This window comes from Salvelinus alpinus, chromosome 12 (genome assembly GCF_045679555.1).
Source record: "Salvelinus alpinus chromosome 12, SLU_Salpinus.1, whole genome shotgun sequence".
In the NCBI taxonomy this organism is placed as follows: domain Eukaryota; kingdom Metazoa; phylum Chordata; class Actinopteri; order Salmoniformes; family Salmonidae; genus Salvelinus; species Salvelinus alpinus.
Genome location: NC_092097.1, coordinates 5,175,774 through 5,201,130, shown reverse-complemented (window position 1 = coordinate 5,201,130; position 25,357 = coordinate 5,175,774). Strand labels below are relative to the sequence as shown.

Genomic DNA, 25,357 nt, shown 5'->3' with positions numbered 1-25,357 from the left:
TACATTATGATTTCTTACTCCAAACGGGGGGCGGTTTGTGTGCAAAGTATCTGATTAATGGGAGAATAGCTATAGAATGTATAGAATGTCTCTCTCTCACTGAATAATGAGCAAGGTTTTGGTTTTTGCAGATGGAAGGAGTAGACGACATTCAGAATGATGCATATGATAAGAGGTAATGATTATTAACATGACTGTTTATCGATGAAATACATATATACCTTATAGAGTTTAATTCAGGAGATGGTAACTCTTTAAACAACTTCTTCCGTGGTGCCCCAAATCCTAATGAGTTAATTGTTACATGATGAATTTAATTGTGTAACAATTAAATATAGTTAGTGGATTAAATAAATAAGTCATCAGATTAATGAAGGTAAAGTCACGACATATTGAAGGGGTTCGATTAATCGCGCCTCTAACGTATTTTTCACCAGCTGAAAGTTTGGTCATGTAGTGTACCACCACTCATTTCAGCACTGTGAACCTTTCGAAACAAACAAGTAGACTATACAAACATGCAACATAGAAAATGACAAGAACCTGAATGCTTGTTTATTTTCACACAGTGAAAATAATGACCGTATCAGAAGATGGGCTGGTAGCACATCCAGAATAACCCACGGAGGTGTTTACTCATTCATGTTCCCCCCTCACATGGGAAACACAGACCAGCGAAACATCTGGTTCCACCATAACACAGAGCAAAGTGAAAACCAAAACAGCACAGCTTTAAATAAAGGTTAAATTAAAAAAATGTAAGCTTCTCACAGACCTGGGTGCAATACTATAATGATTTCAGAGACTTACTTACTTTTATTCAGCTTGCCTGGCACAGTGGAACCATTGGAATAGTCACAAGAGTGCAAACCCATCTGGATCACCAGGCAGACTAGAGAAAATACTCAAAGTATTTGAAAGATTTCAAATAGTGTTTGAACCCAGGTCTGGAGCCAAGTGAGAACCAAAGCTTCTCACAGTGCCACCATTCTGTCAGCAGGGAACACACAGGTCTCACAGGAATGAGAAACGGAGGCAGGGAAGGAGATGACAGTCACAGGGCACCAGGTTCAACAAAGGCAAAGAGAGAAGGAGAAAGAGAGGGCAGACATATTGTATTTCTTTTTATGTGTGCTAGAATTGGGCCATGGCATTTTTGGCATTTGTGTCACAGTCTTTTGAGAAATGCATCAAAGCCAATGGAAAAAGCAGGAGAGACCGGCACTCTGGGCATACGGGTAGCCAAAACATAGGACAAGGATTTGAGGCTAGGCTACTCCGGCTGCCTTCCTCCCTACTCACACAGGTGGCTTTGAAATTCAATGTCACATCTTATGAAAATAAAAACGGTCTGAAATGATGGAAATATGGACCTGTTTTTCTTCCTTAATCTGTGTACACCAAGACAAACTTAATTAGAAAGGTTGCTCAATTGACATATCAAAAAAGGCACCAGATGTCATTCAAACCTGAAGAGATGAGGTGAGTGTGAATTACAACAACCACAAAGAAATAGCCTGTCCAACTTATGTAGCCCCGCCCACTTGACCTAGTTTCTTTTCTACTTCTGGCCCGTTCTCAAACAAGTAAACCCATCGTTATGAATTACATTTGTAAAAACTATTACATAAAGAGCACAGATCTTGATAGGTTCATTCTATGTTACGGAAAATGATTGAAAAACATTTTCACATAGTATAGGCACTTGGAAGCCAACGTTAGCATCATTTGCATTATCATAGACTAAACATGGCGGGGGACATGCACATACACACCTGATCTCGCACTTTTCTCTCACTCTCTCTTTCTCTCTTTTCTCTTCTTCTCTCCCTCTCTCACCTGTCTCTATTGTCGAGAACTGTTTTATAATTTAATATGTTTCTTGTTTGTCTATCTTTTTTATGTATTTGTCTACATGTTTATATATGTTTACAACAAGCAAGGGGAAGATTTCAGAATAGGGGCATTGGGGAATAATAACATATTGTACGGGATACATTTGTACTGTAGTGAAGTCGTCTCTATAGTAATGCAAGGTCTCTTTCATGATCATGTGAAACGTCAATTGCTATGGAAATGTTACACACATAGACACTCAACTATGCAAATTGGCGGAGTTATTATTTATTTGGATAGCACACATTATAGTCTTACTCTTATACAGACATCGTACTCACTCTCACTAAATCACATACAATATCATACACATCAACCTACTCAGATTTACTACACACATAATATATTGTCTCGATTTTCTAACATCTGTTGCATTGGCTCACAGGCAAACAGCCAAGGGAATAAAACAAATATTGCTAGAACCTATTTCTTGAATTCTAAATAGCAGACATTTGAAAGCTCTAATTTTGACCATCATAATACCTCTGACAGCAGTAACTTTACAAGCACTAATTATGGTCAATTTAGACTGAGAAGAGTATCTAGTTATGGTAATGTCACGTTCCTGACCTTATTTCCTTTGTTTAGTCTTTGTTTAGTTGGTCAGGACGTGAGCTGGGTGGGCATTCTATGTTTTGTGTTTCTATGTTGGGTTTGTTGTTTGGCCTAATATGGTTCTCAATCAGAGGCAGGTGTTTGTCATTGTCTCTGATTGGGAACCATATTAAGGTAGCCTGTTTTCACTGTTTGTTTGTGGGTGATTGTTCCTGTTCGTGTGTTCATCTGTTCTGTGGTCCCATGTTCAGGACTGTAGCTTCGTTGGTTTTCGTTTGTTTATTGTTTTGTTCATATTGAAGAAGTATTCTAATAAATATGGATACATACCACGCTGCGCTTTGGTCTACCTCTCCTTCTACCAACGGAAGCCGTTACAGGTAAGGGGTGAAATAAGTATAGCTAGTTACAATTGTAACGGTTTAGCAGATTTAAAAAAAAGATCAGTCTACATGGCTAAAAGAAAGGAAGTATAACATCTACTGTTTACAGGAAACTCAATCTACATCTTTAGATGAAGTTGTGTGGAAAAAGGAATGGGGTGGTGAAATAATTTTCTGTCATGGACAAAGGAACTCAAAAGGTGTGATATTAATTAACCAAAATTTCGATCTGAATGTGTAAATATTCAGGACTGATTCGCAAGGAAGGTGGATCTTTTTGAAAATGAAAGTGGATGAAAAAGAGATTTGGCTCATTACTCTATATGGTCCAAATCAGGATGATCCATACTTCTTCTAAAATATTTATACCAATTTATTGAACTTACAGGCAACAAATGATCAAATCATTATGGTAGGAAACTATAACACAGTGTTAAGTCCCTCATGGACCGTAAAGGAGATAACTCTACAAACTATCATCACCGTGTCCTTAAGGAAATCACAAATATTATGGACACATTAGAAATAGTGGATATTGGGAGACTAAAAAACCCCGACCTAGTGAGATATACATGGAGGAGACAATCAAGCTAGTCGTATTGACTACTTTCTTGTCTCTTTCTCTCTTGCATCAAAGGTTAAAAAACTTTTAATAGGAGACACAGAATGTGATCGGATCATCATCTATTTGGCCTTCACATAACTTTCCACGTGGATGGGGATATTGGAAATGTAATCACAGTTTTCCGGAGGACAACTTATTTTTACTATACATTTTTTCCCCCAGGATAATATAGGTTCAGAAAATCCCCTTATTGTTTGGGAGACCTTTAAATGTACCTTCAGAGGTACCTTCAATTCAATATTCATCAATAAAAAAAGCAGTTTCTGGCTAAAGAGACTGACAAGGGAAATACATGAACTAATAGTACAGGTAGAAAGCAAAAAAATGATACTACAGAGATACAAAATAAGTTAGAGGAAAAACAAAAATAACTTTATGAACTTATTTAAGAACGATCTAATGTAATCTATTACAAAAATAAAGCAAACTGGATGGAATATGGAGAAGAATGCACAAGATTCTTCCTGAAACTCCAATACATGAACACTAACAAAAATAATTTGCAGAAACTTGTTACTGAAGATGGAGTCATCTATGATTCTCCAAATTATATTTGAACCTGTTTGGGATAGGGGGCAGCATTTTCACGTTTGGATGAAAAGTGTGCCCAGAGGAAACTGCCTGCTACTCAGTCCCAGTTGCTAATATATGCATATTATTAGTAGATTTGGATAGAAAACACGTCATCGAACAAATCAAACATTTATTGTGGAACTGGGATTGTGCATTCTGATAAAGATCATCAAAGGTAAGTGAATATTTATAATGCTATTTCTGACTTATGTTGACTCCGCAACATGGCGGGTATATGTTTGGCTTGTTTTGGTCTCTGAGCGCCATACTCAGATTATTGCATGATTTTCTTTTTCCGTAAATCTTTTTTGAAATCTGACAAAGCGGTAGCATTAAGGAGAAGTATATCTATAATTCTGTGCATTATACTTGTATCTTTTATCAAAGTTTATTATGAGTATTTCTGTAAATTGATGTGGCTCTGTGCAAATTCACGGGATGTTTGAGGCAAAGCCAAATGTAAACTGAGGTTTTTGGATAAAAATATGAATTTGATCGAACAAAACATACATGTATTGTGTAACATGTTGTCCCGGGAGTGTCATCTGATGAAGAATATCAAAGGTTAGTGATTCATTTTAGCTCTATTTCTGCTTTTTGTGACTCCTCTCTTTGGTTGGAAAATGGCTGTATGCTTTCTGTGTCTAGTTGCTGACCTAACATAATGATATGTTGTGCTTTCGCCAAAAAGCCTTTTCGAAATCGGACACTGTGGTTGGATTAACGAGAAGTTTATCTTTAAAATGGTCTAATACTTGTATGTTTGAGAAATTTGAATTCTGAGTTTTCTGTTTGAATTTGGCGCCCTGCAATTTCATTGGCTGTTGGCGAGGGGTTCCGCTAGCGGAAAAAAAGAGGAAGCTAAATATTTTAGGCAGATGTTCTCTTTTCCGTCTCATCCTCTTCCACTGAATGAAGATTACAGTAAGGAATTCTTTCCAAATAATATAAAAAATGTAAAATTAACAAATGTACTGAAAGATCAGTGCGAAGGCCAAATTACAGAGGTATTCTGAGGTACTCAGCAGGAAGGTCTGATTTCTCTGTTATTAAAACAAGACCCAGATGGCAAATATAAAGACCCAGTCTATCTAAAAAACTGGAGGCTGAAACTCTCAGAGTTTTGAATTGTCAAGAAGAGTTAAACAGGTGTGTCCGCTGTCACGTTATCTATTCATTATGGCCATTGAAATGCAAGCTATTAATATCAGATCCAATAACAACATTAGAGGATCAGAAATCCAAGGCTTAAAAACAAAGGTGTCCATGTATGCCGATGGCTCAAGTTTTATATTAAGTCTGCAAGCTACATCCCTGCAATGTCTCATTGAAGATCTAGACAAATTTTCTGTACTCTCTGGACTAAAACCTAATTATGATAAGTGTACAATATTACATATTGGATCTTTTAAAATTACAACTTTTACATTACCCTGCAGTTTACCTATAAAATTGGCTGATGGTAGAGTAGACATACCTGGTATTCATATCACAAAAGATATAAATAAGCTCTCCACAATGAATTTCAGTAGAAAACTTGTAAAAATAGACAAGATCCTGCAACCATGGAGAGGTAAATACCAGTCTATTTATGGAAAAATTGCCCTGATTAACTCCTTAGTCATTTCTCAGTTTACTCTGGTGCTTCCAACTCCTGTTCTATACATTTTTCAAATCATATGAGCAAAAAATATTTAGTTTTATCTGGGACGCTAAACTAGACAAAATAAAGCATGCCTATCTATATAATTAATATGAATTGGGTGGGTTGAGATTATTAAATATAAAAGCACTAAACCTCTCTCTAAAAGCTTCACTTATTCAAAAGGTTTACTCGAAGCCTAAATGGTTCTCAAGTAGATTACTAAGAAAAGCTCATCCATTGTTTAGAAATGGCCTTTTTGCCTTTGTGCCATTTCTCATTTTCGATTAATTGAAAATGATGCTTTTTTCAAAGTATCTCTGTTTTTCAAGCAAGCATTGCAGAGCTGGGTACAATTTCAATTTCATCCCCCTTAAAACTTATTCTGGCTGCAGGGGCAGTATTGAGTAGCTCTGATAAAAGGTGCCCATTTCAAACGGCCTCGTACTCAATTCTTGCTCGTACAATATGCATATTATTATTACTATTGGATAGAAAACACTCTCTAGTTTCTAAAACCGTTTGAATTATATCTGTGAGTAAAACAGAACTCATTTGGCAGCAAACTTCCTGACCAGGAAGTGGAAAGTCTGAAAACGATACTCTGTTCTAGGGCCTGCCTATAAATGGGCATGATATGTATTAGTATACATGCACGCCATACACCTTCCACTAGATGTCAAGAGGCAGTGAGAGAAGAAATTGAGTGTTTATCTTGGTCTGAGGTGGAATAAAAGCTCTTGTCATGACGTGTCACCCATTTCCTGTTTCCTGGAAAGCGCGAGGAGGGACCTGGGATTGCCTTCTGAAAAGCTGTCGTTATAGACGGCTACTATCTCCGGCTTTGATTTTATTTGATAAATGTGAAAATATCATCGTAAAGTATGTTTTTTCAATATAGTTTTATTAGATTATTGAAATATTTTCGGGACGTTAGGCGTGTTGCGTTGTGTGCCTTTGTTCACGAAAGAGAGCTTCGCGCCACTTGGCTAGGGTGCTTGCTAATTCAAGAGGGAAAAAGGACGTTCTAAAACCAAACAACGATTGTTCCCGACAAAGGACCCCTTGTACAACATTCTGATGGAAGATCATCAAAAGTAGGACCCATTTTATGATGCTATTTCATATACAGTGGGGAGAACAAGTATTTGATACACTGCCGATTTTGCAGGTTTTCCTACTTACAAAGCATGTAGAGGTCTGTAATTTTTATCATAGGTACACTTCAACTGTGAGAGACGGAATCTAAAACAAAAATCCTGAAAATCACATTGTATGATTTTTAACTAATTAATTTGCATTTTATTGCATGACATAAGTATTTGATCACCTACCAACCAGTAAGAATTCCGTCTCTCACAGACCTGTTAGTTTTTCTTTAAGAAGCCCTCCTGTTCTCCACTCATTACCTGTATTAACTGCACCTGTTTGAACTCGTTACCTGTATAAAAGACACCTGTCCACACACTCAATCAAACAGACTCCAACCTCTCCACAATGGCCAAGACCAGAGAGCTGTGTAAGGACATCAGGGATAAAATTGTAGACCTGCACAAGGCTGGGATGGGCTACAGGACAATAGGCAAGCAGCTTGGGGAGAAGGCAACAACTGTTGGCGCAATTATTAGAAAATGGAAGAAGTTGAAGATGACGGTCAATCACCCTCGGTCTGGGGCTCCATGCAAGATCTCACCTCGTGGGGCATCAATGATCATGAGGAAGGTGAGGGATCAGCCCAGAACTACCCGGCAGGACCTGGTCAATGACCTGAAGAGAGCTGGGACCACAGTCTCAAAGAAAACCATTAGTAACACACTACGCCGTCATGGATTAAAATCCTGCAGTGTACACAAGGTCCCCCTGCTCAAGCCAGCGCATGTCCAGGCCCGTCTGAAGTTTGCCAATGACCATCTGGATGATCCAGAGGAGGAATGGGAGAAGGTCATGTGGTCTGATGAGACAAAAATAGAGCTTTTTGGTCTAAACTCCACTCGCCGTGTTTGGAAGAAGAAGAAGGATGAGTACAACCCCAAGAACACCATCCCAACCGTGAAGCATGGAGGTGGAAACATCATTCTTTGGGGATGCTTTTCTGCAAAGGGGACAGGACGACTGCACCGTATTGAGGGGAGGATGGATGGGGCCATGTATCGCGAGATCTTGGCCAACAACCTCCTTCCCTCAGTAAGAGCATTGAAGATGGGTCGTAGCTGGGTCTTCCAGCATGACAACGACCCGAAACACACAGCCAGGGCAACTAAGGAGTGGCTCCGTAAGAAGCATCTCAAGGTCCTGGAGTGGCCTAGCCAGTCTCCAGATCTGAACCCAATAGAACATCTTTGGAGGGAGCTGAAAGTCCGTATTGCCCAGCGACAGCCCCGAAACCTGAAGGATCTGGAGAAGGTCTGTATGGAGGAGTGGGCCAAAATCCCTGCTGCAGTGTGTGCAAACCTGGTCAAGAACTACAGGAAACGTATGATCTCTGTAATTGCAAACAATGGTTTCTGTACCAAATATTAAGTTCTGCTTTTCTGATGTATCAAATACTTATGTCATGCAATAAAATGCAAATTAATCACTTAAAAATCATACAATTTGATTTTCTGGATTTTTGTTTTAGATTCCGTCTCTCACAGTTGAAGTGTACCTATGATCAAAATTACAGACCTCTACATGCTTTGTAAGTAGGAAAACCTGCAAAATCGGCAGTGTATCAAATACTTGTTCTCCCCACTGTATCTGTCGAACATGTTGTACTAGTAGTTTGCGCCCAGATTTTGGGCACTCTCTCGCTATAACTAAGCTGGATGTTGTAATGAAGTTATTTTTAGAATTCTAACACAGCGATTGCATTAAGAACTAGTGTATCTATCATTTCCTATACAACATGTATTTTTTTGTCGTGTTTATGAATAGTTATTTGGTCAGAATATTTGAGTGTCAGAAGAATATCCGGACGTTGTGGGGAAAAGATGCTACGTTAGCACAATGTATAACCACTGATTTCAGCTCTAAATATTTACATTTTCGAACAAAACATAAGTATGTATAACCTGATGTTATAGGACTGTCATCTGATGAAGCTTATCAAGGTTAGTCAAAAATTATATATCTTTTGCTGGTTTGTTACGATCGCTAACTTTTGCTGCTGGGAAATGGCTTGTGTTTCTGGCTATTGTGGTAAGCTAATATAATGCTATATTGTGTTTTCGCTGTAAAACACTTAATAAATCGGAAATATTGTCTGGAATCACAAGATGCCCGTCTTTCATTTGCTGTACACCATATATTTTTCAGAAATGTTTTATGATGAGTATTTAGGTATTTGACGTTGGTGTCTGTAATTACTCTGGCTGCTTCGGTGCTATTTCTGACGGTAGCTGTGATGGTAGCTGCAATGTAAAACTGATTTATACCTCAAATATGCACATTTTTCAAACAAAACATAGATTTATTGTGTAACATGTTATAGGACTGTCATCTGATGAAGTTGTTTCTTGGTTAGTTTGGTTGGATCTTGGTTAGTTATGTTGGTTTTGTGCATGCTACCTGTGCTGTGAAAAATGTCTGTCTTTTTTGTATTTGGTGGTGAGCTAACATAAATATACGTGGTGTTTTCGCTGTAAAACATTTTAAAAATCGGACATGTTGGCTGGATTCACAAGATGTTTATCTTTCAAATGCTGTATTGGACTTGTTAATGTGTGAAAGTTAAATATTTCGAAAAAATATATTTTGAATTTCGCGCCCTGCACTTGAGCTGGCTGTTGTCATAAGTGTACCGACGTCGGGCTTGCAGCCAGAAGAAGTTAAAAGATAGAACAAATATTACAACAAATATTATGGCTAAACTCAAATGTGCTGGTTGATAAAATACCTGTATTTATGGGAAAGATGTTTGAAAAGGTTATTTTGTTCTTAAATTATATTGTAAATTGGAATGGTAGAGTTATTGTTACGCGCTTCCTCCTTCTCCTCATCAGAAGAGGAGTAGCATGGATTTGACCAACGTGCAGCGGGTTTTGAATACATCATGAAACTTTATTTACAAGACAAAACTAAACACACGAAGAACACTTGAATATTTTACAAAACAACAAAACGAAGAAGACAGACCTGAACGAGAGTACTTACATAAAACACGAAGAACGCACGGACAGGGAAAACAGACTACACAAAAACCGAACAAACGCTACAGTCCCGTGTGGTACACCGACAAGGACACAGGAGACAATCACCCACAAACAAACAGTGAGAACAAAACGCAAAACACCTGCCTCTAATTAAGAGCCATACCAGGCAACCCAAAACCAACATAGAAACAGCAAACATAGACTGCCCACCCAAAACTCACGCCCTGACCATCACACACATACAAAACAACAGAAAACAGGTCAGGAACGTGACAGTTATGTCCTTTATGGAGTTATCATAATCGTACAGGAAGGTCTTCTCAATCCAAGAGTACAACCAATTGATTACAGCATTACCCCAAAAATGGAGGAGGCAGGTGGCAGTGGGAGGAGGTAGGGAACTGGTCTGTCTGCCCAATATAAACAATCAAAACTGGCGGAGGAATAAAAATAGCACAAATCAGAAAGTATACCAGTTTCATTTGAGGACCAGGATGTTGACAACTGTGCCATACAGATTGCAAAATAGTTGGGGAAAGATTTTTGATGTACCGATTCCATGGTTGATATGTAAAATGACACAAGATTCAAAACTTCGTGCTTTTCAGCTAAAATTATTATATAGAATTCTTGCCACCAACAAGAATTCTGCAGATTTTGTTGTGAGGATACAGAATCAATAGACCATTTATTTTGGTATTGCCCTCAGGTAGCCTGTTTCTGGTCTCAGGTTCAGGAATGGCTGAAAATGCATAGCATTGATCTAAAATTGACCCTAGAAATAGTACTGTTAGGAGATCTGGAGAGACCGGGTCAGTTAATTACTAATATACTAATACTCTTAGTAAAAGTATTTATCTTCAACTCGCAATCTGTGGATTCTATTCGATTAGATAGATTGAAATTGTACGTTAAACATCACAGCATGGTTGAAAGATATACACTACCGTTCAAAAGTTTGGGGTCACTTAGAAATGTCCTTGTCTTTGAAAGAAAAGCAATTTTTTTGTCCATTACAATAACATCAAATTGATCATAAATACGGTGTAGACATTGTTAATGTTGTAAATGACTATTGTAGCTGGAAACAGCTGATTTTTTATGGAATATCTACATAGGCGTACAGAGGCCCATTATCAGCAACCATCACTCCTGTGTTCCAATGGCACGTTGTGTTAGCTAATCCAAGTTTATCATTTTAAAAGACTAATTGATCATTAGAAAACCCTTTTGCAATTATGTTAGCACAGCTGAAAACTGTTGTCCTGATTTTAAAGAAGCAATAAAACTTGCCTTCTTTAGACTAGTTGAGTATCTGGGGCATCAGCATTTGTGGGTTTGATTACAGGCTCAAAATGGCCAGAAACAAATAACTTTCTTCTGAAACTCGTCAGTCTATTCTTGTTCTGAGAAATGAAGGCTATTCCATGCGAGAAATTGCCAAGAAACAGAAGATCTCGTACAACGCTGTTGAACTACTCCCTTCATAGAACAGCATAAACTTGCTCTAACCAGAATAGAAAGAGGTTTGGGAGGTCCCGGTGCAGAACTGAGCAAGAGGACAAGTGCATTAGAGTGTCTAGTTTGAGAAACAGATGCCTCACAAGTCCTCAACTGGCAGCTTCATTAAATAGTACCCTCAAAACACCAGTCTCAATGCCAACAGGGAAGAGGCTTCCTCCGGGATGCTGGCCTCCTAGGCATAAGCTAGATACGATTTAAGAAATACAGATTTATTATAGGTGTTTTTATTAGGTAGGAACATTTCCCCACTTTTCTACTTAGTTTTTTTGTGGTTTTGAGTTGTGTTGTCAGTGGCTGTGGTTTGTCAGTGGTTGGTTGGGTGTTCTGTCAGAATGTTTTGAAAACAATTCAAACAGATTGTGTTGAATAAAAAATTGTCATTCACTCACAGCCTTAGCTGCCAATGCCTTCTGTTTATGAACCACCATTCCTCACAAATTCTGCTCCGAGGGATGGTGAATATCAATGTTAGTTGGATTTTACCTCTAACAAGCATCTCACTGTCAATGAAAATGGGATAAAATGATCAAATGATAATGTTTTCTTCAACCAGGTAAGCCAGTAATGACAACCTGGCAAGGGGCAAGTGCATGGCCGTATAAAAGTACAAGTCAGATATTGACATAGACAGGTTGAATAGATGTAATACAATGGTCCGATTTGGCTCAGTTGGTAAAAGCATGGTGCTAGCAAAATCAAGGTCCTGGGTTCAATTCCCACGGGGATCATATGTATGCACGCACTGTAAGTCACTTTGAATATGTGTCTGCTAAGTGACATTTGTTTACTTTCATGTCTAACTGTTTCAGTGTAGCCCCTGGTCATTCTGCTCCAGTCCAGTCGTATAATAAAACCATGGCCACAGAGGAGCAGAAAGTAGTCAAAGCAGCATCCATCATTTGTCAGGGAGGCAGGTGGGTCATAGCCAGGGTCAGTGTGTTGCTCCAGACCTGGTTTAGTTGAAATGAGACATCTGTATTCCCCTAGCAAAGCATGGCTAACCCTTGTCACTGAGTCTGCGCCTGCGTATCAAATTGCACCCTACATAGGGGATTGGGGGCCATTTGGGACACATACTGGGACTCGCATCTCTCCACTCCTTTCCCACTCTCCACTTTGCAGCCTGCAGGTAAATCAGGCATCCTATAGAACATGTAAAGGGGTTGTGTGTCGGGTCGTGCAATGTATCGGGGGTATCCAGGCCTGGGCTGGCGGCTGGTATGACCTGGCTTTAGTAGAGGATGGTGTGGGGCATGGAGAGGTGTGTGTGTGTGACTGCGTGTCATCCATGTGCGCATGTGTGTGTGTCGTCCTCATCCGTTCTAACAGAGAAATTTAATCAGAAGCACTCTTCCTGTTAACTGAATCATAAATGGAAAACATTTAAATGTGCTGGATTGATATTGCACTCTGATTCTTCTTTTGAACACAGAGCGGAGCAATCCTTTGGGAGTACAATGGCTGATGCCTGAGACTGATGGGGAAGGGGCTAAAAGTATTGACTTTTTTTCCTCCTCTCGTAATGCATCTCATTTTCCCATCCGTCTTTTGTTTGAACACCTTTCCTTCCCGACCGTCGTCAATTTCTCTATCCTCGATCCCTCGCTGCGTGTTGAAAGTTGGCGGCCATTACCGTTGTCATGATGAGGTACAAAAATAGCATATTGTTCTCCTGAGAAATGTCAAATACAACTTCTTTATATAAACTCACATGGATTTTTCTGGGCATGGCACATCATAAGATTGAAGTAGAATGATTAGAACGGGAAGCTCTAACTCTGGCAATTTGACTGGTAAACTCATGGGTACACTCACAATGGCTGCCTGGTATTGTGATGCAATCATTTCCATGGTAATTTGGAATGTTCTATCAACTGATGCTGGATCGCCATGGTAATGTAGAATGTTCATTCAAATGATGCTAACTGATATGGCTCATGCAATGGAATCTACAGTTGAAGTCGGAAGTTTACATACACATAGGTTGGAGTCATTAACTTATTTTTCATCCACAAATTTCTTGTTAACAAACTGTAGTTTTGGCAAGTCGGTTAGGACATCTACTTTGTGCATGACACAAGTCATTTTTCCAACAATTGTTTGCAGACAGATTATTTCACTTATAATTCACTGTATCACTATTCCAGTGGGTCAGAAGTTTACATACACTAAGTTGACTGTGCCTTTAAACAGCTTGGAAAATTCCGGAAAATTAGGGCTTTAGAAGCTTCTGATAGGATCATTTACATAATTTGAGTCAATTAGAGGTGTACCTGTGGATGTATTTCAAGGCCTACCTTCAAACTCAGTGCCTCTTTGCTTGTAGACCTCCACAAGTCTGGTTCATACTTGGGAGCAATTTCCAAACACCTGAAGGTACCACGTTCATCTGTACATACAATAGTACGCAAGTATAAACACTATGGGACCACGCTGCCGTCATACCGCTCAGGAAGGAGGCACGTTCTGTCTCCTAGAGATGAACATACTTTGGTGCGAAAAGTGCAAATCAATCCCAGAACAACAGCAAAGGACCTTGTGAAGATGCTTGAGGAAACAGGTACAAAAGTATCTATATCCACAGTAAAACGAGTCCTATATCGACATAACCTGAAAGGCCACTCAGCAAGGAAGAAGCCACTGCTCTGAAACCGCCATAAAAACGCCAGACTATAGTTTGCAACTGCACGTGGGGACAAAGATCATACTTTGTGCAGAAATGTCCTCTGGTCTGATGAAACAAAAATAGAAATGTTTGGCCATAATGACCATTGTTATGTTTGGAGGAAAAAGGGGGAGGCTTCCAAGCCGATGAACACCATCCCAACTGTGAAGCACGGGGGTGGCAGCGTCATGTTGTGGGGTGCTTTGCTACAGGAGGGACTGGTGCACTTCACAAAATAGATGACATCATGAGGGAGGAAAATGATGTGGATATATTGAAGCAACATCTCAAGACATCAGTCAGGAAGTTAAAGCTTGGTTGCAAATGGGTCTTCCAAATGGACAATGACCCCAAGCATACTTCCAAAGTTGTGGCAAAATGGCTTAAGGACAACAAAGTCAAGGTATTGGAGTGGCCATCACAAAGCCCTGACCTAAATCCTGTAGAAAATTTGTGGGCAGAACTGAAAAGGCGTGTGCGAGCAAGGAGGCCTACAAACCTGACTCAGTTACACCAGCTCTGCCAGGAGGTTTTAGCCAAAATTCACCCAACGTATTGTGGGAAGCTTGTGGAAGACTACCCGAAACGTTTGACAAGTTAAACAATTTGAAGGCAATGCTACCAAATACTAATTGAGTGTATGTAAACTTCTGACCCACTGGGAATGTGATGAAAGAAATAAAAGCTGAAATAAATCATTCTCTCTGCTATTATTCTGACATTTCACATTCTTAAAATAAAGTGGTGATCCTAACTGACCTAAGACAGGGAATTTTAGGATGAAATGTCAGGAATTGTGAAACTGAGTTTAGATGTATTTGGCTAAAGAGTATGTCAACTTCCGATTTCAACTGTAGCTGCTGTAATGTCAATTGAGTTGACTCAACAGATCACAGCAATAATTGAAGGGTACACTTCCTGCTTTTACTTCCTGGCATGGGAACACTCAAAATGGCTGCCAGTCCACGCATTATGCCATCGTTGACTTGAATTGGGACATCAGTTTTATTAATTATATTTATCTGCATCAGAAGCACAATGGTGTGCTTCTGTGTTCTGGATGTAGATCTTGCTACTACTTAGATTTTGTAATGTTTTGGCCATGCATTCTAATTAGTATGGTCGTGTGGATATTGACGTACAGGTACATCCAAAGCCATGCATTTAAATGGCTCTCGGTACTCCCTTTGCCCTGTAGAGGACATTAACATGAACAAATTGTGTCTCATTACTTCCATACGTAACACCTTGTCTCTGTCCTGTTGTGTTGTGCTGTCTGGAGAGTATCTATTTCCCCTGAGGTACGACCTTTGACTCAGGGATGAAAATAGTCATTGATTGGCCCGTAATGCAGCGACTGCAGACCTTTAAGTTCCTTAACACCAGTAATGTAATTACTAACTTCCAAAATGCAATGTTAAAAAAAAACACGCAATCACTGCGACACACTACAGGTGCGGCCCCCTGCTGTAGCCACACACACACACGCACCTGCTTCATCGTGTATATTCCCCATTATCAAGTCAGTGTCCGCCCTGAGATTGGAAGGTTGGGGGTTGATCCCCGGTCGAATCATCCCAAAGCCTCTTTTGTACACTTGTGGTGTTCCCGGTCAAAAATGACCGGCCATTAGACATGAATAGGTGAGACTACAATTAGTGTATACAATTGAGTTCAGGCACGTGCCCGTTAATCAGATGGACACCCTTCCTCTCCAAGAACCCCACATGCATGTGTGTTTGAGCACACACACACACACACACACCTTGCTCCCCTTCTTGGCTTCCATGGCAACCCCCACAGGAACCTTTCCCCTTTAGAACCTTTCCCCCCATGGGAACCACACATGTTGGCATTCTCACAAACAATCTCAACATTGTTTCAATAATATATAGAACTTTTCTCACAGCTCTGGTATATAAAGATTTTTTGAGGCCTTGGTCACAATTCATTCTGTGGCAGCACAATGACCAAACGATATACTGTATGTGAGGCTCTTGATCATATCTTTGATCATGACAATGGTGAGGAGAAAGAGAGTCCTTGTTAAACTTTGAAACAAAGTCGTCTGTGATAAATAGCACAATATGTTTCATCTGAGTTTTGTTATAGTCAAAATAATCCATACATTATGCTTTTTTTTACTCAAAAACTAGTTGTATGAGCTCAGGTCAATGAGGCCTACAGGCCATAGATAGCAAATAGAAGTTCAAAACGTGTAATGTTCACAAGAACTTAAGTTGATAGAAAGATCTAACACAACATTAGGTGATAACATATTTATTATTATGGATTTATAATAAGCTATAATGGGGGCGGACATTTTGAACCTGGATCACAGAATGAATTAACATGAAACGAGCACAACAGGAGGGTTAAGTTCATATGAACTCTGCAACGCTATAAAAGAACAGCTTAGATGGAATTGTACTGTGAGTGTGGCCTAAGTTAGCCTCTACTATGACCCCTTGAAGTATCCCAAAACTGATTTGATGGGAAATGATTCATTACTAATAGCCTTACTGCTATTAGCCCATACCAAAAGCATTGAATAACAGATTCACAACATTGAACAACAGTTCCCCCCCCCAAAAGAAAAGTGTCTGTCCTTTATCTGAGACATGTAGAAATATCAGGAAACATTTTTATTTACTTACATGTATTTAAAACCCCTTACACACCGCTCTAGCTCTGTCACCTTTCACTGCAGATGCGGAAGTGCGACCTCAGCGGATACGGTGGACTGAGAAACATCCAATGCAAAAAACCCAGATATCTCTATCTTAAACTGACAGATTTTTATGGGGAGTTTTTATTATTATGCTAATTCGATTTTCACGAGGGCGTGGACATTGACTCTCGGGTTTTTAAAAACACTAATTGAACCCAGGTCTGGTTGTCCCTGCCACTCACTCACCCCTCTCTCTCGTCTCTTCTTTTTCCTCTGACCCCCTTCTGCAATCTAGGGAGCAGGGAGGGCTTGCAACAGGTCCCTGCCCTGCACTTTCACTCTACTGTACATAAATCTGCATAAGAGAGCTGGTTCCACATGGACACAATAGCATACATTTAGTTAGTTTGTATTTAAAACATATCTCTTTTTTTTTATGTGGAAGTGTTTTGGGATCTGGGATAAATATGTTGATCAGGAAAATAGTTGATTTAGATTTCAACCCTCTTGAGTCAGGTGCAATCTGTAGCACTTGGCACACATTTAAGTGCTTTAAGATAATAATCAGGGGTGTAAATAGGGGAGACCTGGTTCTCCAATGGAGGGAAATCATTTTGACAGGTGAATTCGAAATGTTACATTAGTGGATTCCCACAGTGACTTTTTTTCAATTACAACCCTGCTAATAACCAGTAGAATATTGTTGACTCTCATGGATGATGCCCATCATCTGCCCAATGTCTCACCACTATGCTGGTTGTAGTCTAGGCAGGTTTGTGCATATACCAAAATAGCACATTTAATACCTTTCATAACACATGATTAAATACTTCATAATACATTATTCAATAGAAAGTGATATAGTGATAGACTCCCTGTGTCACTGCAGTACATATAGTTACCGAATATTAAAAAAGCACTGACACAGTCCTAGTGCTTTGTTTTCTGTGTCGCGACCCAAATTCTTAAATCGACAGACTTGACTTGGCAGTCCACCAAAATAGTCATAAATGCAACAGCAATATCGAACCGAGCTCACAGAATACGCATGCTTTGTCTCGTGTTGGTTGGAGTCACGATAATGTAGGTAGGGAAACTTTCCCAGCTGCAGGTGCCGCAGATGTTTAAACTTCCATACTAGGAATACATTAGCACTAGTGAGTGGACAGCTTCCTGTTTGCGTCCAAAATGGCATAATATTATTATTATTGTTGTCCTGTCTGTTCGCTGCCCAGGCAACGTGTTCATGTTCTGCAACACTGGCAAAGCCTGGATTACCTTTTTGCGGTGACCTAATCATCTAGTCTATCAAACAGCTTAGAGTCAGATTTAGACCAGCACTGTTGACTGAATAGGCCCCTGAGTCACTTATTGATCTCAGAAAGCTGTGAACAACATGTCCACATCTTATATCACACATTTATTATTAGGCTAGCATAATCAAAATCACTTATTTATAAGCCTATTGTCCATTCATGTAGACCTACTAAAATGTGGATTTAGAAAGGAATATTTATGGGAAACATTGGTCAGAATGCACAACATAGCCTAGCTAAATAGGCTACTTAATCTACTTAATGGGTTGCTTATATTGTAGGTTACGGTTTCACCAGCTGCCGGGGTGGTGCCTCAAGTAGCATGTTATGACACAAAGCCTGGCAGTGTAATTAAAATAACTAGATCATAATATAATAACGAGAGGATTGAATCAGCCTCACTCTCTCTCTTTGACTACCTCTCTCTCTCTCTCTCTCTCTGTATCACCCCTGCCTTCGTGGTTTAATTTGACGTTTCAACATCCCATCTATCCCTTAATGTGCGTTTTCTATTTAAATTCCTGTCGTCGTCACCCTGCTGTCCCGGAAGTCTGCGGTGTCTTATCCTGTCACTCACATTGACAGGCAGCCAGGCAGAGGCAGGCAGGGAGGAAAGGAGCTCTGTGTGTGTGGGTTGGTGGGTGGGTGGGTGTGGGGTTGGGTGCGTGTTTGAGAGAGGCAGGAAACCATGCAGTGAGCGAGCGAGCAGCGATCTCTCTCTTTACCCTGCTAGTGTCCTTGCCCGCTCAACCCAGCCTGACAGCCTCAGCGCCTCACATGGCCCTCTGGCTCATACATATGGAGGAGGATAGGGAGAGGAGAGGAATAACAACAGCAGAAAGTGTGTGTGTACCATATATTTTTCTTCCTGAATATGTGACAGGCAGCCCACATGCGTACACACAACAATGTGCACACAGGTCGTGTGGCTCGAAACACCAATATATCCTCCTTACTTCCTTTAGCTCTTCCCTCAGTCCTTCTTCCTGGTAATAGGCGTGCCTGTCTTACCAAGGGACCCCACATCAGGTAGGACCTCCTACATCTTATCTGTTCATTTCTCTGAAGATGAAACATGTCACCTGTGCGTTTTATGACCGACTGTTTCTGCATCTTGGCTGATGAGCAATATGTTAAAACACAATCACTGTTTAGTAATCACCACTGTGGTCGTTCCTGTTTTGATCCAGTATTTGGACACTGAAGTCATCCCTTTGTTCTAGTAAACTCTCTGGTCTTTGGTCATTATTGGGGCCACATGATAGAGAGCGGAGGGACGTGCTGGCCTGGCCATCAGTCTGTATGTGTTTGACCATGCAATAGGGAGGAATAGACTCTCAGTCATTCACTATGAAAACTGAATAGTGAGTGAACGGTTGTGATATGAAGAGTTTATTTACAAAATGCTATATTTTTTTTAAATCTGAAATTCTTACTTATGAGTACCTTCATGTGTGTTAAATATTACTGTTCTCCAATTTTTTTATTCATAGATTTTAGATATGTGTGTGAATTTGCCTTTTTTTTAGCAAAACAATGCACGAATGGAATGTTCGTATTCTGTGTGTTTGACTGTGTGGTTGTCTCACTTGTCTCACTCTCAATCTTAAGAGAAATGCTCTACTGTATGTCGCTCTGGATAAGAGCATCTGCTAAATTACTCAAATGTCAAATGTACATGTTTTACTTGCAGGTCTCATATTACTGTATTGAATTATTTAAGAAACAAACAACAATAATATTGATGTCTCAAATGTAGCATTTTTACATTTCTTTATAAGCAATTTAGTTATTCGTTTCAATTCGTTTTGTAAAACCTAGCCGTATCAAATCCAATTTCATTGGTCACATACACATGGTTAGCAGATGGTATTGTGAGTGTAGCAAAATACTTGTGATGGTCAAAAGTAGACACTATGTACTACTACCTATTTGTCCGCGAGTGAGGCGGATATATAGCATTTAGGGAAAAAAACATGGTTGTTTTTTATCTGAAATGAAACCATCAAGTGATACATTTTAATCAAATACATGTCTGTCATTGAACAACTCCATGCCATGATTAGATCGTGAAAAAACACACCATTTTTTCCCATAATTTCTTGAAACAATAAAAGCTAACTTACCAACATTTCTGAAAAAGACATATAGCGTTTTGGAATGAAACTTCATTTCGAAAGTAGGGGGATGTGCTGGCCTGGCCATCATTGTCTAGATTCACTAGAGTGTCTTTGTTTGAGTATGACTGCGTAGAACAATGGGAACCAGACTTACTTACTGTAATGAATAGAGGAAGTCTGCCATGAACTGTCTGTCTTAACCCCATGTCTCTCTGTCTCTCTCTGTCTCTCTCTGTCTCTCTCTGTCTCTCTCTGTCTCTCTCTGTCTCTCTCTGTCTCTCTCTCTCTCTCTCTGTCTCTCTCTGTCTCTGTCTGTCTCTCTCTGTCTCTGTCTGTCTCTCTCTGTCTCTGTCTGTCTCTCTCTGTCTCTCTCTCTCCCTCTCTGTCTCTCTCTCTCTGTCTCTCTCTCTCTGTCTCTCTCTGTCTCTCTCTCTCTCTCTCTCTCTGTCTCTGTCTGTCTCTCTCTGTCTCTCTCTGTCTCTCTCTCTCTCCCTCTCTCTCTCTCTCTCTCTCTCTCTCTCTCTCTCCTCTCTGTCTCTCTCAATATCCCCCCTCCGCCTCCCCTCTCCCTCCCTCTCTCTCTCGACCCTCCTATCCTCCACCTATCCTCTCCAGTTGGAACAGGAAGAACAACCCAGAGCCTTGGAACACATACGGTCCAGACGATCAGTACAAGGTAAATATCCCACCCTCCTCTTCACACCCACAGTAGCACTACACCTCAAGGCTACAGTACATCCCAAATGGCACCCTATTCCTTACATAGTGCCTACATTTGACCATAGCCTTATAGGCCACTTGGGACGCAGCCCTAGACAGTGGCACTACACAACTACACTGACTACCTTAGTGGCCAAAGCAATCCAGACATTGAGGGCTCTTCTTACTCTCATAACAAATTGAAGCATCTCTATTCGCCATAACTAACACAATACATTTTGTACGGCTAGTTTCCCGAATCCACACACACACACATGCCTTGAATAAGGAGCATCACCTCAAACAGCTAATGTTCATATTAAACAAGAGAAACACTAATTGAATGGGAAAACAACTGAACAGAAACCTCAAAGGATGGTCTGTTTGAGTGGGTTTTTCCAAGGCTGTAGCTTTGTGCGTGTGTGCATTTGTGTGTGTGTCAGCCTTAGTGCCATAGTGAAAGTCATGACCGACGAAAGGTCACAACACACGCCATGTTTAATTCTCTAAAAGCAGGCAAAGGTCTCACATCCACATTCCACTTTAGTCCACCACAATAATAGTATTGAAGAGAGGATGGCGGAAGAGGGGAAGGGAGAGGGAGGTGGGAGACGAGGGGAGAGGAGAGGAGGGGAGACAAGGGGTTGACAGCCGACCAATCAAGGAAAATATGCAGGGTGAAAATAATCACTGGCGACGCTAAAACGTGTCGTCTGTCACGTTTAGTTGGGAGGCTGTGTAGCCCTGAACAGTGCTGTCCATGACACATGCATGGACGCATGCACACACAGCGTCCATGTTCATGACGTCTGCAAAGAGCAGCAGTCCTGAGTTGCTCAGTGTGACCGAGGCAGTTGGAAAATAAATGAACATGCTAAACGATGTGTGTGTGTCCCAGGCGGCTGGGCTCATAGTAATGGATGGAACAGAATACATGGAATTGTTTCAAATACATCACACATGTTTTATAACGTTCCATTCACTCCATGCCATTATCATGAGCAGTCTTCCCCTCACCAGTCTTCTGTGATGTGTGTGCGCGTGTGTGTCTGTGTAAGCAGCCAGTTTGCATTCGCTTTCCTTAAAACACACTGATGAATTTAATTTAAGCAAAACGTATTTAAATGTATTCACTCCCTCCGCAGTTGGTGGCCGTCAATATGGACTACAAGGCTCTGAAGAAGGAGGGCCCTGACTTCTAAAGGTCCTTCAGGCAACTCCAGGAGCACCGAGTTTGGCAGGACCTCCTGTCATCCTAGTGGCAGGGTCGGGGCAGCCTGAGCCTCGGTCGGGTCCTCTGTCTGTCCCCTCTGCTGTCTCTTCAGAATGCACAACATTTCATTATAACTGTTTTTTCGTGCACTAACCTACAGTTATAGAAGCAATTGTCTCCATGTGCACCAAAAAATACTGTTATTATAACCTACCTGTCTCTTCAGACACCACACTACAGTGTAAATCTCTTCATGTATAAAAACCCTATAGAGATGTAATGTAACAGGCTCTTTCACTTTCACAAACCCTACAGTTATTAGAACCTGTCTCTTCACAACGCACAACAGCGCTCTTATATATCAGTCTCTTTTTTATTTTCAGCAACAACAACCCTAAAGTGATGTATCCTTCTTCATGCCTCTACCCTGATGTTACATAACTGTCTCTTAACGCTACCTTGAAAACAACACTATTAAACATCAGGCAAAGAGGTCTGGTTACGTTGATTCACATGGTCTGTGTATATACTGTACACTAAAGGGGGGTATACATGCCTACATGTGTTGAGTAGAGCTTGAAGGGTGCAGTGGAAGAGAATAGGAGTTGAGTAGATTTAGGATTAATCAGACATTGTGAAGTGAAAAGCAGTGGATTTTGATAACATTGGAATCACCAGTGTACAAACATTTGACTTCACAAATAAGTCAGCCGACCAGAAGACATTTCATGCTGTGAAATGCAGCTGTTGAGCACTAAAATAGTAACAAATCACTAGGAAAAAACTAGTTCAATCAACGTTGTTTCCAAGTAATTTCAATGTAAAAAAAATAAAAATGAAACGTGACTACATTGAATCAACGTGGAAAATTGTCATTAACGTAAGGGGAATTTAGTATTTCTTTCACCCAACTTTGAACTTTTCATCAAGTGTCATGGTGAAATGTTTTGTTGATTTCACATTGAATTCACGTCAGTAGACAACTCAACCAAATGGAAATCAAAACTAGACGTTTTAACTGACGTCTGTGCACAGTGGGAAGTGTTTGAGGCAGGTCAAACAGACAATTTGAGTAGACAAAAGACACATTGTGAACTGATTGTTATTAGAGCTTCCTGACCACCTCCGGAGGTAGTCGAAGATGCATCTTGTGTGGATATCCTTGAAGTATAAATGAATCATGACAGCAGAATTGTATGAATTTGACTAACATGGCGGTTTTGCCTCCCTCCTAAAAAGAAATCACACCGGACAGTTGAGGTAATTATGGACAAAGATACCTCTACAATTCCTCCAGAAATAAGATCATGGTCTTCATTAGAAACCTTGTACCTACTGGCACTCTGGTTGGATGCCACAGTCTAATCAAATAGATAACGCATACAGTATAGAAATAAAGATATTTATGACGAGATATCGCCCCAAATGAGAGAGAAGGGGTTCTCCCATTCCCATGTCCAATGCAGCACAAAATCAAATATTTGAAAACGTCGTACAGAAAGGCCAATGACTGAAATAGCAGGAGTGGGAACGGGAGAACTCAATGCCCATTTTATTTGGAGCTGGAAGCAATACTGGACGCAGTTTTCCACTGCCTGCCCACCGTTCATTCTGGACAGCGCTGTGGAGGACTGGATGGCAGGAAGCTTGGCCCCAGTGATGTACTGGGCCGTATCCACTACCCTCTGTAGCGCCTTAAGGTCGGATGCCGAGCAGTTGCCATACCAGGCGGTGATGCAACCGGTCAGGATGCTCTCGATGGTGCAGCTGTAAAACTTTTGGAGGATCTGTGGACCCATGCCAAATCTCCTGAGGGGGGAAAGGTGTTGTCGTGCCCTTTTCATGACTGTCTTGGTGTGTTTGGACCATGATAGTTTTTTGGTGATGTGGACACCAAGGAACTTGAAACTCTCGACCCGCTCCACGCAGCCCTGTCGATGTTAAAGGGGGCATGTTCGGCCCTCCATTTCCTATAGACCACTATCAACTCCTTTGTCTTGCTCACCTTGAGGAAAAGGTTGTTGTCCTGGCATCACACTGCCAGGTCTCTGACCTCCCTATAGGCTGTCTCATCGTTGTCTGTGAACAAGGCCTACCTCTGTGTCGTCATCAAACTTAATGATGGTATTTGAGTTGTGCTTGGCCATGCAGTCGTGGGTGAACAGGGAGTACAGGAGGGGACAACAGCCATTAAACTCTGCAAATGTTTTAAAGTCCCCATTGGCCTCATTTTGAAATACCTGAGCGGTTTCCTTCCTCTCCGGCAATTGAGTTAGGAAGGACACCTGTATCTTTGTAGTGACTAGGTGTATTGATGAACCATCCAAAGTGTAATTAATAACTTCACCATGCTCAAAAGTATAATCAATGTATGCTATTTTTATTTTGACCAATCTACCAATAGGTATTTGGTATTTTATTAGGATCCCAATTAGCTGTTGCAAAAGCAGCACCTACTCTTCCTGGGTTCCACACAAAACATGACATAATACAGAACATGAATAAACAAGAATAGCTCAAGAACAGAACTACATCAATTAAAAATCAATTTAAAAAAAAAAGGCACACGTAGCCTACATATCAATACATGCACACAAACTATCTAGGGCGAATAGGGAAGAGGCGTTGTGCCGCGAGGTGTTGCTTTAATTAGTTTTTTAAACCAGGTTTGTTGTTCATTTGAGCAATATGAGATGGAATGGAGTTCCATGCAATAATGGCTCTATATAATACTGTATGCTTTCTTGAATTTGTTCTGGATTTGGGGACTGTGAAAAGACCCCTGGTGACATGTCTGGTGGGGTAAGTGTGTGTGTCAGAGCTGTGTGTAAGTTGACAATGCAAACAATTTGGGATTTTCAACATATTAATGTTTCTTAGAAAAAGTCTCTCTTAGCCAAGAGAGACTGGCATGCATAGTATTTACATATATCAGCCCCTCTGATTACAATGAAGAGCAAGACGTGCCGCTCTGTTCTGGGCCAGCTGCAGCTGAACTAGGTCGTTGCTTTCAGCACTCGACCACACGACTGGACAATAATTAAGATACTGTAAGACAAAACTAGAGCCTGCAGAACTTGCTTTTTGGAGTGTGGTGTCAAAAAAGCAGACCTCTCCCCATCTTTACAACCATTGAATCTATATGTTTTGACAGTTTACAATCTAAGGTAACGCCAAGTCATTTAGACTCCTCAACTTGTTCAACAGCCACACCCTTCATGACCAGATTCAGCTGAGGTCTAGAATTTAGGGAATGATTTGTACCAAATACAATGCTCTTTAGTTATAGAGATGTTCAGGACCAGTTTCTTTACGAGGCATCGGAAAACGTACGTGGTCTTT

General features: G+C 40.5%; 1 long non-coding RNA gene across 1 annotated transcript; it reads left to right on the top strand.

Annotated features, from left to right (window-relative positions):
• Positions 1–18,670: 18,670 nt before the first annotated feature.
• LOC139535393 (uncharacterized) lies at positions 18,671–22,523 on the top strand. The gene is made up of 3 exons (XR_011667119.1): positions 18,671–19,012; positions 20,719–20,779; positions 21,948–22,523. It is a non-coding gene; the product is annotated as an uncharacterized lncRNA (long non-coding RNA).
• The last annotated feature ends 2,834 nt before the right edge of the window (positions 22,524–25,357 follow it).